The 14,988-nt window shown below is 37.9% G+C and overlaps 1 long non-coding RNA gene across 2 annotated transcripts in view; it reads right to left on the minus strand.

Moving 5' to 3' along the window:
• The window catches only part of LOC134484716 (uncharacterized), a 31,616-nt gene extending 17,128 nt beyond the window's left edge, over positions 1-14,488 (minus strand). Inside the window, exons 1-2 of one of the 2 annotated variants that reach the window (XR_010062410.1) lie at positions 13,998-14,488; positions 9,224-9,278 (exon numbers count right to left, since the gene is read on the minus strand). This is a non-coding gene — a long non-coding RNA (uncharacterized LOC134484716). Of the gene's footprint in view, positions 1-9,223; positions 9,279-13,967 lie in introns of both variants that reach the window. The other variant, XR_010062409.1, reaches the window with a different exon arrangement.
• Between the last annotated feature and the right edge of the window lie 500 nt (positions 14,489-14,988).

Raw genomic sequence — 14,988 nt, forward strand, 5'->3', positions numbered from 1 at the left:
TTTCCCCATCCTTATGCTCAGCTTTCTTCTTCTCATGGTCTTAGCACTTATATAAGTTACACAGATCAACAGTAATTACTGCACAGTACACCTATACATTTCTCTGACCACAGATCATTAAAAGTAGTAATGTCTGGATAAAAACAGTTATTATTGGAAGGCATTATAACAACATGGCCATTTAGCAAAACAGGAATAGTAGGATCCTCTCTATGGCCATGTGAGCCATGGGGAAAATGTGACCGTGTTTACAACATGACATCTGAATTTCCTTCTATAGTAGAGGCTTCAAAGTCAAACAAACAGCAGTTGGCCATTTTCATAAAATTTATATAATTGTCTTCATATTTCTGGATTTTCAACTGGCACAATGATAACTAGTTTCATCAATATCCATGCCAATGATATAATTTTGCTCTTTTGATGGTTAAAAAAAAGGTCTGGTGCCTATATAAATTATTTTTCCAATTTTGTAACATGGATATTTTGAACAGTGAGAAGGTAAATACAGTCATGGAGTTATACCTGGAACAGACATATTCCTCAAGGTACATATTCCTTCGGTGTTACTATTGAATCACAAATAATTTCAGTTTTCAGTTTTATATTAATTTCTTTAGTAGCTATATTGAATTTTAGAACCAACAAACATATACCAGGGTTCTTTGTTCCAGCAACACTATACAAACACTGTCATTTGTATTTGTACTTCATCAACAATTTGTGGGTTTAGTAATTTTCATATAATTTTTGATAATTACTGTGCCATTATTTTAAGCATTTAATCAACCATATTGCATATTTAATTGCATTACTTTATTTCTGATGAATAAGGTATTTTGTGTCTTATAGATATGATCCATACATCAGATAAAGAGCCAGTAAAGTTTCTCCATCGTTATTTAGTTGGTATCTCTTAATGACACTCCATTGTGAACATGTGCCATATTTCCTGTATCCATTCTTCTGTTGATAAGCATCTAGGTTCTTTCCAGCTTCTCCTATTATAAATAAGGCTGCTATGAACATAGTGGAGCACGTGTCTTTGATACATGTTGGGGCATCTTTGGATATATGCCAAAGAGAGGTGTAGTTGGGTCTTCAGATAAATCAATGTCCAATTTTCTGAGGAACCTCCAGACTGATTTCCAGAATTGTTGTTCCAGTCTCCAATCCCACCAAAAATGGGGGGTGTTCCTCTTTTTCCACATCCTCGCCAGGATTTGCTATCAGCTGAGTTTTTGATCTAAGCCATTCTGACTGGTGCGAGGTGAAATATCAGGGTTGTTTTGATTTGCATTTACCTTATGACTAAAGATGTTGAACATTTCTTTAGGTATTTCCCTGCCAATCGATATTCTTCAGATGTGAATTCTTTGTTTTGCTCTGAACCCCATTTTTCAATAGGGTTCTTTGTCTCCCTGCCGGCTAACTTCATGTGTTCTTTGAATATTTTGGATATACACTCTCTATCTGTTATAGGATTGGTAAAGATCTTTTTCCAATCTGTTGGTTGCCATTTTGTCCTAACAACAATGTCCTATGCCATACAGAAGCTTTGCAATTTTATGTGATCACATTTGTCAATTCTTGATCTTAGAGCATGAGCCATTTTTGTTTTATTCAGGAAATTTTCTCCAGTGCCCATGTGTTTGAGATACTTACCCAATTTTCTTCCCTTAGTTTGAGTGTATCTGGTTTGATGTGGAGGTCCTTGATCTAGTTGGACTAAAGGTTTCTACAGGGCAGTAAGTATGGATCAATTTGCCTTCTTCTACATGCTGACCTCCAGTTGAACCAACACCATTTGCAGAAAATGCTATCTTTTTTTCCATTGGATGGATTTGGCTCCATTCTCAAAAGTTAAGTGACCATGGGTTCATTTCTGGGTCTTCAATTCTATTCCACTGGTTTATATGCCTGATTCTGTCTTAAAGCCATATTGTTTTTATCACTATTGCTCTGTAATACTCCTTGAGTTCAGGGATAGTGATTCCCAGGGAAGTCCTTTTATTGTTGAGGACAGTTTTAGCTATCCTGTTTTTTTTTTTCCAGAAGAATTTATGAATTGTTCTGTCTAACTCCATGAAGAATTAGACTGAAATTTTGATGGGGATTGGAATGAATCTGTAGGTTGCTTTTGGTATAATTGCCATTTTTACTATATTAATCCTGCCAGTCCATGAGCATTGGAGATCTTTCCATTTTCTGAAATCTTTTTCACTTTCTTCGGAGACATGATGTTCTGCTCATATGCTTATATCTTTTACTTGCTTGGATAAAGTCACCCTGAGATATTTTATATTATTTGAGGCTATTTTGAAGGGTGTCATATCCCTAGTTTCTTTCTCCGCTTGTTTAGCTTTTGTGCAGAGTTATTTTTATCCCCAGTCCCTTTGCTGAAATTGTTTATCAGGCTTAGTAATTCTCTTGTGGAACTTTTGAGGTCACTAAGTATACTATCATATCATCTACAAAGAGTGCTATTTTGACTTCTTCCTTTCCAAACTTTATCCCTTTGACCTACTTTAGTGTCTGCTTGCTCTAAGACGTCTAGAACTGTATTGAATAAGTTGTGAGAGAGTGGGCAGCCTTGTCTAGTCCCTGATTTCAGTGTGATTGCTTTAAATTTCTCTCCACTTAGTTTAATGTTAGCTATGTATTTGCTGTATATATTTAGGTATGGGCCTTAAATATCTGTCCTTTCCAGGACTTTTATCATCAAGGGATGTTGAATTTTGTCAAAATCTTTCTCAGCATCTAATGAAAGGTTTTCATCTTTGAGTTTCTTTATGCAATGGATTAGATTGTTGGTTTTCTGTATTAAAACATCCCTGCAAGTCTAGAATGAATCCTACTTAATCATAGTGTATTATTGTTTAATGTGATGTAGGATTAGGTTTGCAAGAATTTCTTTGAGTATTTTTGTGTCGATATTGGTAAGAGAAATTAGTCTGAAGTTCTCTTTCTTTGTTGGGTCTTTCTGTGTTTTAGTTATTACAGCAATTGTGGCTTCATGAAAGCAATTCGGTAGTACTACATCTTTTCAATTTTATGGAATAGTTTGGACAGTATTGTTATGAAAATTTCAGTGAATTTTGGATGGATTTCTGCATTAAACGTATCTGATCCTGGACTCTTTGGTTGGGAGAGTTTTGATGATTGCTTGTATTCCTTTGGGAGTTATGAGTTGTTCAAATGGTTTATCTTTTCCTGATTTAGCTTTGGTACCTAGTATTTGTCTAGGAAATTGTTCTTTTTCTCCAGATTTTCAAGTTTTGTTGAACATAGGCTTTTGTAGTAGATTGATTTTTTTTTTTAAATTTCCTCTGATACTGCTGTTAAGTCTCCCTTTTTAATATTTGATTTTGTTAATTTGGACACTCTTTGTATCCTCTGTTTAGTCTGGCTGTGGGTTAATATATACTGTTGATTTTCTCAGAGAGCCAGGTATTGGTTCTGTTGATTCTTTGTATAGTCCCTTTTTTTTCTACTTGGTTGATATCAGCTCTGTGTTTGATTATTTCCTGACTTCTACTCATCCTGGGTGTATTTGCTTCTTTTTAATCTAGAGGTTTTAGGTGTGCTGTCAAGCTGCTGATGTATCCTCTCTCCTGTTTCTTTCTGCAGGCACTCAGAGATATGAGTTTTCCTCTTAGAACAGCTTTCATTGTGTCCCAAGAGTTTGGGTGTATTGTACCTTCATTTTCATTGAATTATAAGAAGTCTTTAATTCCGTCCTTTAATTTTTCCTTGACCACGTTATCATTGAGTAGTGCATTATTCAACTTCCATGTATATGTGGGTGTTCTTTCCCGATTGTTTTTGAAGAACAGCCTTAGCTCATGGAAGTCTGGTAGAGTGCATGGAATTATTGCTATATTTCTGTATCCTTTGAGGCCTGCTTTTTGACTGATTATATGATCAGTGTTGGAGAAAGTGCCATGAGGTGGTAAGAAGAATGTATTTCCTTTTGTTTTGGATAGAATGTTCTCTAAATATCTGTTAAGTCCATTTGGTTTATACCTTCTGTTAGTCTCTCTATGTATCTGTTTAATTTCTCTTTCCGTGATCTGTCCAGTGGTGAGAATGGGGTGTTGAAATCTCATACTCTTATTATTTGCAGTACCATATGTTCTTTGACTTTAGTAAGGTTTCTTCTTTGTATATAGGTGACCTTGTATTTGGAGCGTAGATATTTATGATTTCGAGTTCATCTTGGTGGATTTTTCCTTTGATAAATATGAAGTGTCCTTCCTTATGCTTTTGGATGACTTTCGGTTGAAAGTTGATTTTATATGATATTAGAATGGCTACTCCAGCTTGTTTCTTCAGACCATTTCCTTGGAAAGTTTTTTTCCAGTCTTTTCCTCCGATGTAGTGTCTGTCTTTGTCTCTGAAGTGTGTTTCCTGTAGTGCAACACGCTGTGTCCTCAATACATATCCAGTGTGTCAATCTGTGTATTTTTAGTGGGTAATTGAGTCCATTGATGATGAGAGATATTAAAGAATAGTGATGGTCACTTTCTGTTATTTTCATAATTGGAGATTAAAAAATGATTGTGTGCTTCTCTTATCTTTGTTTTGTTGTGAAAAGATTAATTTCTTGCTTTATCTATGATTTTACTTGCCTCCTTGTTTTTGGGTTTGCCAGTTAGGGTCCTTTGTAGGACTGGATATGTAGAAAGATATTCTGTAATTTGGTTTTGTCATGGAATATTTTGGTTTCTCCATCTATGTTAATTAGGAGTTTTGCTGGATACAGTATCCTGGGATGGCGTTTTTGTTCTCTTAGTGTCTGTATGACACCTATCCAGGATCTTCTGGCTTTCATAGTATCTGTTGAGAATTCTGTTTTAATTCTGATAGGTCTGTCTTTATATGTTACTTGACCTCTTCCGTTACTGCTCTTAATATTTTTATTTGTTTTTCGATTTTGGTGTTTTGACTATTATGTGATGGGATGATTTCCTTTTCTGGTCCAATCTATTTGGAGTTTTGTCGGCTTTGTGTATGTTTATGGGCATCTCTTTCTTTAGATTAGGGAAGTTTCTTTCTATAATTTTGTTGAATATATTACTGTCCCTTGATGTTGACAGTCTTCACTCTCTTCTATACCTGTTAAGCTTAGGTTTGATCTACACATTGTGCCCCGCATATCCTTGATGTGTTGGGCTAGCTGCTTTTCCATTTAAATTATCTTTGACAGTTGTGTCAATGATTTCTATGGAATCTTGTGCTCCTTAGATTATGTCTTCAATCTCTTTTATCCTGTTGGTGATTCTCGCATCTGTGACTCCTGGTCTCTTTCCTAGGTTTTCCATTTTCAGGGTTGTCTTCCTTGTGCTTTCTTTATTGTTTTTATTTCTATTTTTAACTCCAGGGTGGTTTTGTATATTTCCTTCTCCTGTTTTCAGTTTTTCCAGTAGTTCTTTAAGGTACTTTTGAGTTCACTCTTTCAGGGATTCTACTTGTTTACTTCTGTATTTTCTATTGTCCTTTATATTCTTAAAGGAGTTATTTATGACCTTCTTAACACACGCCCCCATCATGATAAAATGTGAATTTAAATCTAGATCTTGCTTTTGTTTAGATATACACTGTTTGTTTTGATGGGAGAATTGGGTTCTGTTGTGCCTAAGTAGTCTTGTTTTCTGTTGCTTGTGTTCCTGACTAGCCATCAGGTTGTCTCTGGAGCTAGCTTCTCTTGGTCTTTCTGGCGGTGGTTGACCGCCCTGTAGGCTTGTGTGTCAGGATTGCTATAGACCTGTTTTCCTGTTTTGTTTTACCCAGTTATAGGAACAAAGTATTCTGTTCTCAGGCATGTAGTTGCTCCTGTCCACTCCCTTTCATCTTTCCCTGTGGGCGGGAACAAGAAGAAAATTCCCATACTTCTCCTAGGTCCCACTGTAGGTTGGGGACACTGATGGCACAAAATGTTTTCCTCTTGAGTCAGGAATCTTGGAAGAGTGTAGTCCTCTCTGGTTTCCCAGGAGTGTCTGCTTCTCTGAAGGTCTAGTTCCCCCACACTCAGGATTTTGGTACAAGGAGCTGTTTGACCAGTTCAGTTCAGATCCAGGCACAGTCTGGAACATGGTGCTCCTTTAGATTTACTCCTCCTATATTCCTGTGTCCAGAGGCACTAGGCAGTTTTGTCTTGGGCTAGAGGTGTGGGCAATGGTGGGCAGAAGTGGCAGTCTCTGTTCATTGTACGCTTGGTATTGCCCATACTCCTGGGTGATCAGCTCTCTTTCCCACAGCATCTAGAATCAGGGAGTTCTGGGCCAGGACCACAGAAGTTCAGGAGCCTGCAAGAAACTGGAACTGCCTGGTCCCAGGGCAGTTCTTCCTTTGTGTGTCCTGAGACCACAACTCAGCTCACTTCGAGCAGAAAAGTTTGATTCACCTCTTGTCTCATGCCTGAAGTTGCTCGTTGGGCTGACTTGCAGTTTTCCATGAAGGCTGCAACCAAAATTGTTCTGCCCCTACTGCCCCTAGGTCCCTATTAACAGAAGGCCCAGATGGAGCTAGGTGTTTTTTTCTTGAGTCAGGACTGTGAGCAGAGTTCTCAGGGGTTTCTGTCCCTCTGACAGTCTAAGACTTCCTCAACCCACACGAGATTAGGGTGTAGAATAATGTTAGGACCAGTTCAGATACAAGTGCAGTTTGGACTGCAGGGCTCCTGAAGCTTGACTACTCCTATATTCATGTGTCCAGTGGCACTCTGCAGTTTCCTCTTGGGCTAGGAATGTGTGCACCGGTGGTCAGAAGTGGCAATCTCTCCTTCCCTGTGGTCTCAGTATTGCCCACTCTTCTGGGTGATCAGCTCTCTGTCCCACAGAGTTTCCAAAGGAGTTTCAAATGTTCATTCCCTATCCTATAGGTCTCCAGTCTTTCCAATTCTCCTCCAAAGTGTATTGGAAAAGACCCTTCTGTTCAAGGGGAGTACAACAGTTCCCATCAGACAAAGAGGGCTGCAAAAGATCTTCTCTTAAAGGTAATCTCTGTGATTTCTCATATTCCACAAATGGATTAAATCCTGCCCTGTCTCCACATGAGACTTTACTATCTTGGCCAGCTGCCAAAGCAGGGAACAGAGCCAAGTCCACTCACAAAGACAGACAAAGATGCCTCCCATCTCCACCAAAGTGCTTTATGCAATCTACTTCGGGTAAAATGAGCTTGAAACCTGATTCTGCTGACAAAGGGAATTTCAGAACTTCCCTATTAAAACAAGAGGACCTTCAATGTCCTATACTATTAAAAATGGGCTTAAATAATCACTTATGGTCCAAGGGGGACAAAATCCCCAAGTGAACCTCATAACACACATACCAGCCCAAGCAGAGACAAAATTTTCTGCATTTACACCATTAGTTCAAGGACCACTGCCAGTTTCAGAAGGGGCTCTTGAGAATTCCAAACCCATGTAAGATGTGTTAGAAAATTCTGAGTCCACCCAAGGAACTCTTACGCCTTCCGAACATAAAAAATATGTTCTAGCACCCTCACCATTTCCCCTTGTACTGCAAATGTCCCTATACAACAGAGAATTATTCAAATATCTTCTACCACTGAAAAGGACCCACGTAACTTGTCATTAGACTCAAAAGAGCCAGGTTTATCACAACACACAGTCAATGAGCCATGCAGGCTCCATATTTATACAATGTGCAGAGAAGATAAAACATCTCCTACATCCTCAGGGGACTCTAGGTCATTTTGTCCTGAACGGAGAGGATCCAAAATTTTCCACATATAAATCAGAGATGCTAGAATTTCCCAAAACTGAGCAGTATTCTCTGAGTAGTACTCTATCTCATAAAGATTCTGTGAGACAAGAAACATCTACAAAAGAAGTTCTACCCACAGCCACATCTTTAGGATTGACTTGTGGATTGGACACATGTGCAAAAGATGTTCTAGGACATATTCCATCTGTAGAGAAGGTTATGGATCGAACCATATGTGAACCAGGAGTGGTGGAACATGATACGCAAACACCAGTTCTGTAGCATCCCCGATATCTGAGGAAAGGGATTCCTTGGATTCCATTAGTGCAAAAGAATACATATGACCTCCGCAAACTTCACAGGAGTCTATAGAACTTCCTTATCTCCTCAAGATTAGCCATCTTCCCCAACTACAGAAGATGCTACACACTCTTCCAAATATGCAGAAAGGGTTGCCTGTCCTTCTTTATACCCACAAGCAGACCCAGAACATTTGTAAAATACTTCAATGGCTCTGCACTTTTCCTTACCTTCTGAAGGGGCCTTGGAACCTGTTTTGCCTATCAAGCAGGCTAGGGAAACTGACTCTTCTATACGAAAGTCTGTTTCCTCTTCTCTAGCAAAAGAAATTTTTCTTGGAACTTCCTCAATTAGTCAACAATATGTAGAAACATCCTTATCTGCTCATGAGTCTCTCAGCCCTCTCACATATGCCCATGATGCTGTAGGAGAGGTCTCACCTTCAGAGGTAGCTCTAATACCTACACCCCATTTTGATGTCAGTCAGGATTTCTAAACATGTACAAGGTACATTAAGACCTTCCTCATCTGAGAAGGATGTCTTAGGATCTACTGCATCTGAACAGCATGCTTTACAACTATCCCCATCTACCCAAATAGATTTCTTTCACATGTCCACTCTGGGCAGAAATACTCGACATTCTCCCTCTACCAAAATGGACGACAGGCATCCAGTTTCTAGAAACAGTGGTTTAAGGTTTGTTCCTTCTGATGGAGTCTTGAAAAATTTCTCCTCTAAGGAAGACAGTTTCAACCTTCCCCCTTCTGCCAAAAGAAATCTTGTGCTATCTTCTTCTGCAAAAGAGACACCAAAAGCTACAACTACTCCTCAGGTGAGTCCCACACATTCTCCATCTGTCCAAAGGGCCATGGAATTTTCAAAAAATGATGAAGGAAATGTGGAAAGTTACCAATCCTTTCAAGGGAATGCTGGACATCTCATGTCGTCCAAAGATGCTCACAGTGATTTGTTATTGTGCAAATTAGACTTCAAAAATACAAAATCCTTTTATATTTCCAAAGGTCTGAAGGAATATCCACATCAAAAAAAAATCATTTGGACCTTATGCCATTAGCCCATGCATCTAAAAATCAATCTGGCTCTAGCACTCTTCCTGGAAAACATTGACCACCAGCCATACAATCCTCAGGACAATTGAAATCTAAAAAGGGGTATCTAGAAACTTTACCATCTGCCCAAAAGTCTTTAGGATGTTCAGCAACTTCTCCAAGAGCTCGGTGCACCTAGAGAACAACATAACTAGAGTCATCTTCCCAGGGTATTTTCCCAAGAACCACATATTTCTTCTTTTATTTTATATCAAGACAGAAGGCCAGATTCCTTCTCCCCATCTCTGATCTCTTCATCCTATCTGTTCTCCATTCCAAATGGCTCTTTACTCCGAATTAGAGGCCAAATAGTAAACCATAGATATATAGGAGGAATATCTGGGAGGTAGTTTCTGTCAAGATAAACCTTGTGATGTCACAGAGGAAGCAGGTGTTCTCCAGGAAGCAAGAGATTTTTCATGGAGGGCCTAATGATGATGTCACTGAGAAGTGCCATGGCCTATCTGCTGAACAGCTTTCCTTACATTGACCAGATTTGGAGGTGCCCTCTCCAGGAGTGTTTCCTGTGACACAGTAGAAATCTTTACATGCTACATTCTCTAAAGCTGGAGACTTCTCTCTTCTTCATTAGTGATCACATGCTCTGAATGAAGAAAGTTATTCAGGGGTTTGTCATGGGTAGAAAAGATCTAGGAACAAGGAAGGAAGGAGATTCTACTCAAGATTTAATTTACTCCAATTTCCAACCTTCTGACATAAATTTCAATTCCCTAGGTTTAATCTGTTTCCTCGTTGCCACTATTTTCCCTACATACCTTTAATTGAGTGAATATTGTGCTACATTTTCTGACTGGAAATTCATGGACCATGGGCATCATTTATGTTCCTGCATGTGTATTCAAAAATTTCATTTTTCCAATTCCATTTTTGCAATGAATTTGTCAACAAATGGGGCCCACTTGTAGAGTGAATATAAGAGTGGAAATATAGTGTACCTACTTCAAATGATCAACTCCCAAATCCTTATTTTATCTATAAATTACCAGACATCAGTTAAGCAAAGGACAGCATGGACTATAGAATTTGGTTCTGTAGTTCTATTATATATCCTTTCTCTAATATCAACCTTCCTGTTTGTCCAGGGAAAGACTTGAGAATTTTGGATGTTTTACCATGATTCTTTCTTCAGGCCAAACATTATTTTCTGGGTGATGGGCAGCAAGAGGAATGGCTTGAGGTCCAGTGAAACCTCAACTTCAGTAGGTTATGAGAACAGGAGGGAGTCTATTTGGCATTGTCATTTGTGGATCATATATTCTTGACCTAGTTAGGCACAATCCATGTAACTATTCCATCAAAAATCGTAGTTGTAGGAGCCACCAAAAGTATATATAAGTATAAAAGTATATATAAAGTATATATATGATAGATAGATAGATATAGATATAGATATAGATATAGGTATAGATATATATGGAAATAGGTATAGATATAGATATAGATGATATAGATATAGTTATAGATATAGATGATATATATACATATGTATAGATATAGATGATATAGATTTAGATATAGAGATAGAGATAGATAGAGATAGAGATAGAGATAAAGATAGAGATAGATAGATATAGATAGATATAGATATATAGATATACCAGGCACCAAAACTAGATACGATGATTGAAGCTAAGAAGATCATACTGCCAGGAACTGGATATAGATCATTCATGAGAGAACCAGCTAGAGCATGTCAAATACAGAAGTGAATGTTAGTGGCAAACCAAAGAACTGAAAATGGACCTCTTTTTTTAAGATGATAAGAAAGGATTACAACTGAATGGACTTTCAACCCCATAAGAACAACAATTCAACTAAGTAGAGATTTCTGGTACTAAACCAATATTCAAAGACTGGGCATAGACAGACCTATGGCTCCAACTGCATAGGTAGCAGAGTATGGTCTTGTCTCCTTCCCAATGGAAGGAGAAGCCCTTGCTCCTCCCTAGGTTTGCCTCCCAATTCAAGGGAATGTCAAGGTACAGTAAGGGGGGTTATAGAAGAAGGTTAGTGGGACTGTTTAGGGATCTCATGGACAGGAACCTGGGATAAAAAATAACATTTGAAATGTAAATATAAAAATATCCAATTAGGAAAAGTAATAAAAATTGCTTAAAAAATAAAAAATATGACAGAAAAAAAGAAAAGTTAACTGCCAGCTAATCATACCTATTGACTCAGAAATCTAAATGGTAACTGTCAGGGAATGGTAAGCAGAGTAATACTAGTGGATAGACTGAGATGATGAAATCTCAAATAGAAGCACTTCTCTCTCCCAGTTATCAGTGTCAGACCCAAACTTCACTATAGGAATCCAAAGCAAGGAGGACTGTACTCTGAGCTGAGGACACAATACTTGTCTTTCCCTTCTTCCTTAGGACATTTCTCTTCTGGGAAAAACTAAAAGCCATGAGCTCTCACAGAACAACTGGGCCCTTTCCAACACCTGGATTTTGGAATAAAGAAATGAATGATATAACTCTCTGACATCAAGGAAACATAACAAGCAGGGATGTCCAGATGCTTCTGGGAAGCCCTCAGTTCCTGATTCCCTTATGTTAAGATTAAGGTAAAGGCTATCTCTTCAGCAAACCAAGTCAACCCCTAAACAGGGCTCACTGAGCTTTCCACTGGACCAAGTATTTTTTTTTTATTTTTTTATACAAATACACTCCCAATTGGCTCTTTATTCTGAATTGAAGGCCAATTATGAAACCCTGGAGGTACTGAAGGAATATCCAAGAGTCTGTTGCTGTCAGCACAACACTTGTGACATCACAGAAGAAGTTAGGGCTCTCCAGGATACAAGAGTTTTTACACGGAGGGCCTAATGATGATGTAACTGAGAATTGCCATAGCCTACCTGTTAAACGATTTTTTTACATTGACCAGATCTGGAGGTGCAATTTCCAAGAGTGTCTCCTGTGACACAGTAGAAAACTTTACATATTCATCTCTCTAAAACTAGAGACTTCTCTCTGCTTCATTAGTGGGTACACATGCTCTGAATAGAGATAGTTTCTTAGGGGCTTGGCATGGGTAGAAAATATCTAGGAACAAGGAGTGAAGGAGATTCTTCTGGAGATTAATTATTTCCCCAGGTCCAATCTTGTGACATATAGTTCAATTCCCTAGGTTTCGTCAGTTTTCCATATGCCAGTATTTTCCCCACAGAACTTTAATCGAGTGAATATTGTTTTACATTTACTGATTGTACATTAATTGACAGGAGACATTATATATATTCCTGCATGTGTACTCAACAATTTCATTTTTACAATTCCATTTTTTTTTGCAATGAATTCGACAACAAACTTGGCCCAGCTATAGAGTGACTAAACAGTGGAAATGTTGTGTACATACGTCAAATGATCAACTCCCAAATCCTTATTTGATCCTAATATTACCAGACATCAATAAAGCAAAGGACCACATGGACTATACAATTCAGTTCTCTAGTCACATTTGATATCTGTACTACAAAATCTACCTTCCTGTATTCTGATTGCCAGACTTGAAGGTTTTAGATATTTTACCATGATTCTTTCTTAAGGCCAATATAAGAAACAGGAAGATGGCAGGGTGAAGAAAGCTAGAGGAACAGTGAAACCTCAACTTCAAGTACAGGAGAGAGTCTACATAACATTGTCATTTGTAAATGGTACATTCTTGACCTAGTTGTGCAGAATCCATGTTAACATTCCACCTAACCAAATAGTTGTAGGAGGCACCAAATGTGTGTGTGTGTGTGTGTGTGTGTGTGTGTGTGTGTATCAGTCACCAGTAATAGATAAGATTTATGAAGCTAAGAAGTGCATTCTGCCAGAAAACGGATATAGATATGTTTTGAGAGACACAACTACAGCATGTCAAATAAAGAAGTGAATGCTAGTGGCAAACCAGTGAACTGAAAATGGACCTCATTTTGGTAGAATTTGAGAAAGGCTAACATGAGCTGAAGGAACCTTCAACCCCATAAGAACAACAATGCTAATGAAACAAAGTTTTCTGGTACGAGACTAATATTGAAAGACTGTACGTGAACAGACCTATGTCTCCAACTGCAGAGAATGGCCTTGTTCGGCACCAGTGGAAGAAGAAGCCCTTGGTCTTCCCTTGCTTTGATTCACAGTTAAAGAGAATTTGAAGGGACAGTAAGGGGGAGGGGGGTTATAGAAGAAGTGGAGAAGGACCGGTTAGGGATCTTATGGGAGGAAACTCTTAAAGGGAATAATATTATAATTGTAAATAGAGAAATAAACATTTAAAAAGACAAATAAATTTGTAAAAATTAAAAAAATAAGATATAAAAGAAAAGAAAACTGACAGCTAAACACAGCTCTTGACACAGAAATCTAATGGGTCACTGTCAGGGAATGGTAGTGAGAGAAATAATATTGGAAAGACTGAGATGGTGAAGTCTCAACTACAAACACTTCTCTTTCCCGATATCAGTGTCAGACACAAACTAAACAATAGATAAAATAGTATGGAGGAGTTTACTTTGAGCTAGGGACAAAATACTTGTTTTTCCCTTCTTCCTTAGGTCCTTTTTCTTCTTGTCAAAAAGAATAATAGCCATGAGCTCTCAGAAAGAAAACTGTGCCCTTCCCAACACTTGACTTTTGAAATAAAGTAATTAATGATAGAAACTCTCTGACTTCAAGGAACCATAATATTCAGGAAACTCCAGATGCTTCTGAGAGTTTCCCAGCTCCTGATTCCCATATGTGGAAGGCTCAGGTCAAGGCTGTCTCTCAAGAGAACCCACTCAACCCCTACTAAGGTCTCACATAGCTTTACCATGGACCACATATTTCTTCTTTTTTATACCAAGACAGAAGGCCAGGTTCCTTCTCCCCATCTCTGATCTCTTCATCTTCTTTTTTTCTCTCCCAAATGGCTGTTTATTCTGAATTACAGATCAATTAGTAAACTCTAGAGGTACTGATGGAATATCTAAGAGGCAGATGATGTCACAACACTTGTGACATCACAGAAGAAACTCGGGCTCTCCAGGATACAAGAGATTTTTAATGGAGGGCCTAATGATGATGTCACTGAGACTTGCTATGGCCTACATGCTGAACATATTTCCTTACATTGACCAGGTTCAAGAGTGCCTTTTCCAGAAGAGTCTCTTGTGAAACAGTCAAAACCATTACATACTACATCTCTCTAAATCTAGAGAATTCTCTTGGCTTCATTAGTGGTTACATGCTCTGAATGAAGATATTTAGTCAGGGACTTGACATGGGTAGAAATCACTTAGGAACATAAAGTATATGAGAATCTTCTACATAACATTTTTATTCCCAGGTTCATTTGAGTGACATACAGTTAAATTTTCTAGGTTTCCTCTGTTTCCCAATGGGCAGTATTTTCCCTATAGACCATTAATTTATTGAATATTGTATTACAAAAAGTGTGATCATGTTTTAGTTTTCTTCTCTTGCATAGTGTTGAAAAAGTGATACCCAATACAGTATTAGAACAAATATTACATAGTCACCTAAAGAAAACAAATTATTCCCAAGGCCAACATAACTTCATAAGTAAGCAATTTGAATTTACAGAGAAATGGTTAAGTATTGTATTATTTATCTTCAAAAATACTCTTATAAGAATCTTTAAAAAAAACAGAAATATAAACATCTGTATAAAAATGTCATCTGCTTCAAATGATCAGAATGCACATCTGTAATTGGGAATCATTATTAAATCCTATCAGGAAGCAGAGGGTAAAACTGGTTCAGAAATCAGTCATCAACATTCCAGCCTTTGTGACTGTCACACCATTAGTCTGTGCTGCCATTGTTCTTGA

This window comes from Rattus norvegicus (genome assembly GCF_036323735.1).
Source record: "Rattus norvegicus strain BN/NHsdMcwi chromosome Y unlocalized genomic scaffold, GRCr8 chrY_unlocalized_35, whole genome shotgun sequence".
Classification (NCBI taxonomy): Eukaryota; Metazoa; Chordata; class Mammalia; order Rodentia; family Muridae; genus Rattus; species Rattus norvegicus.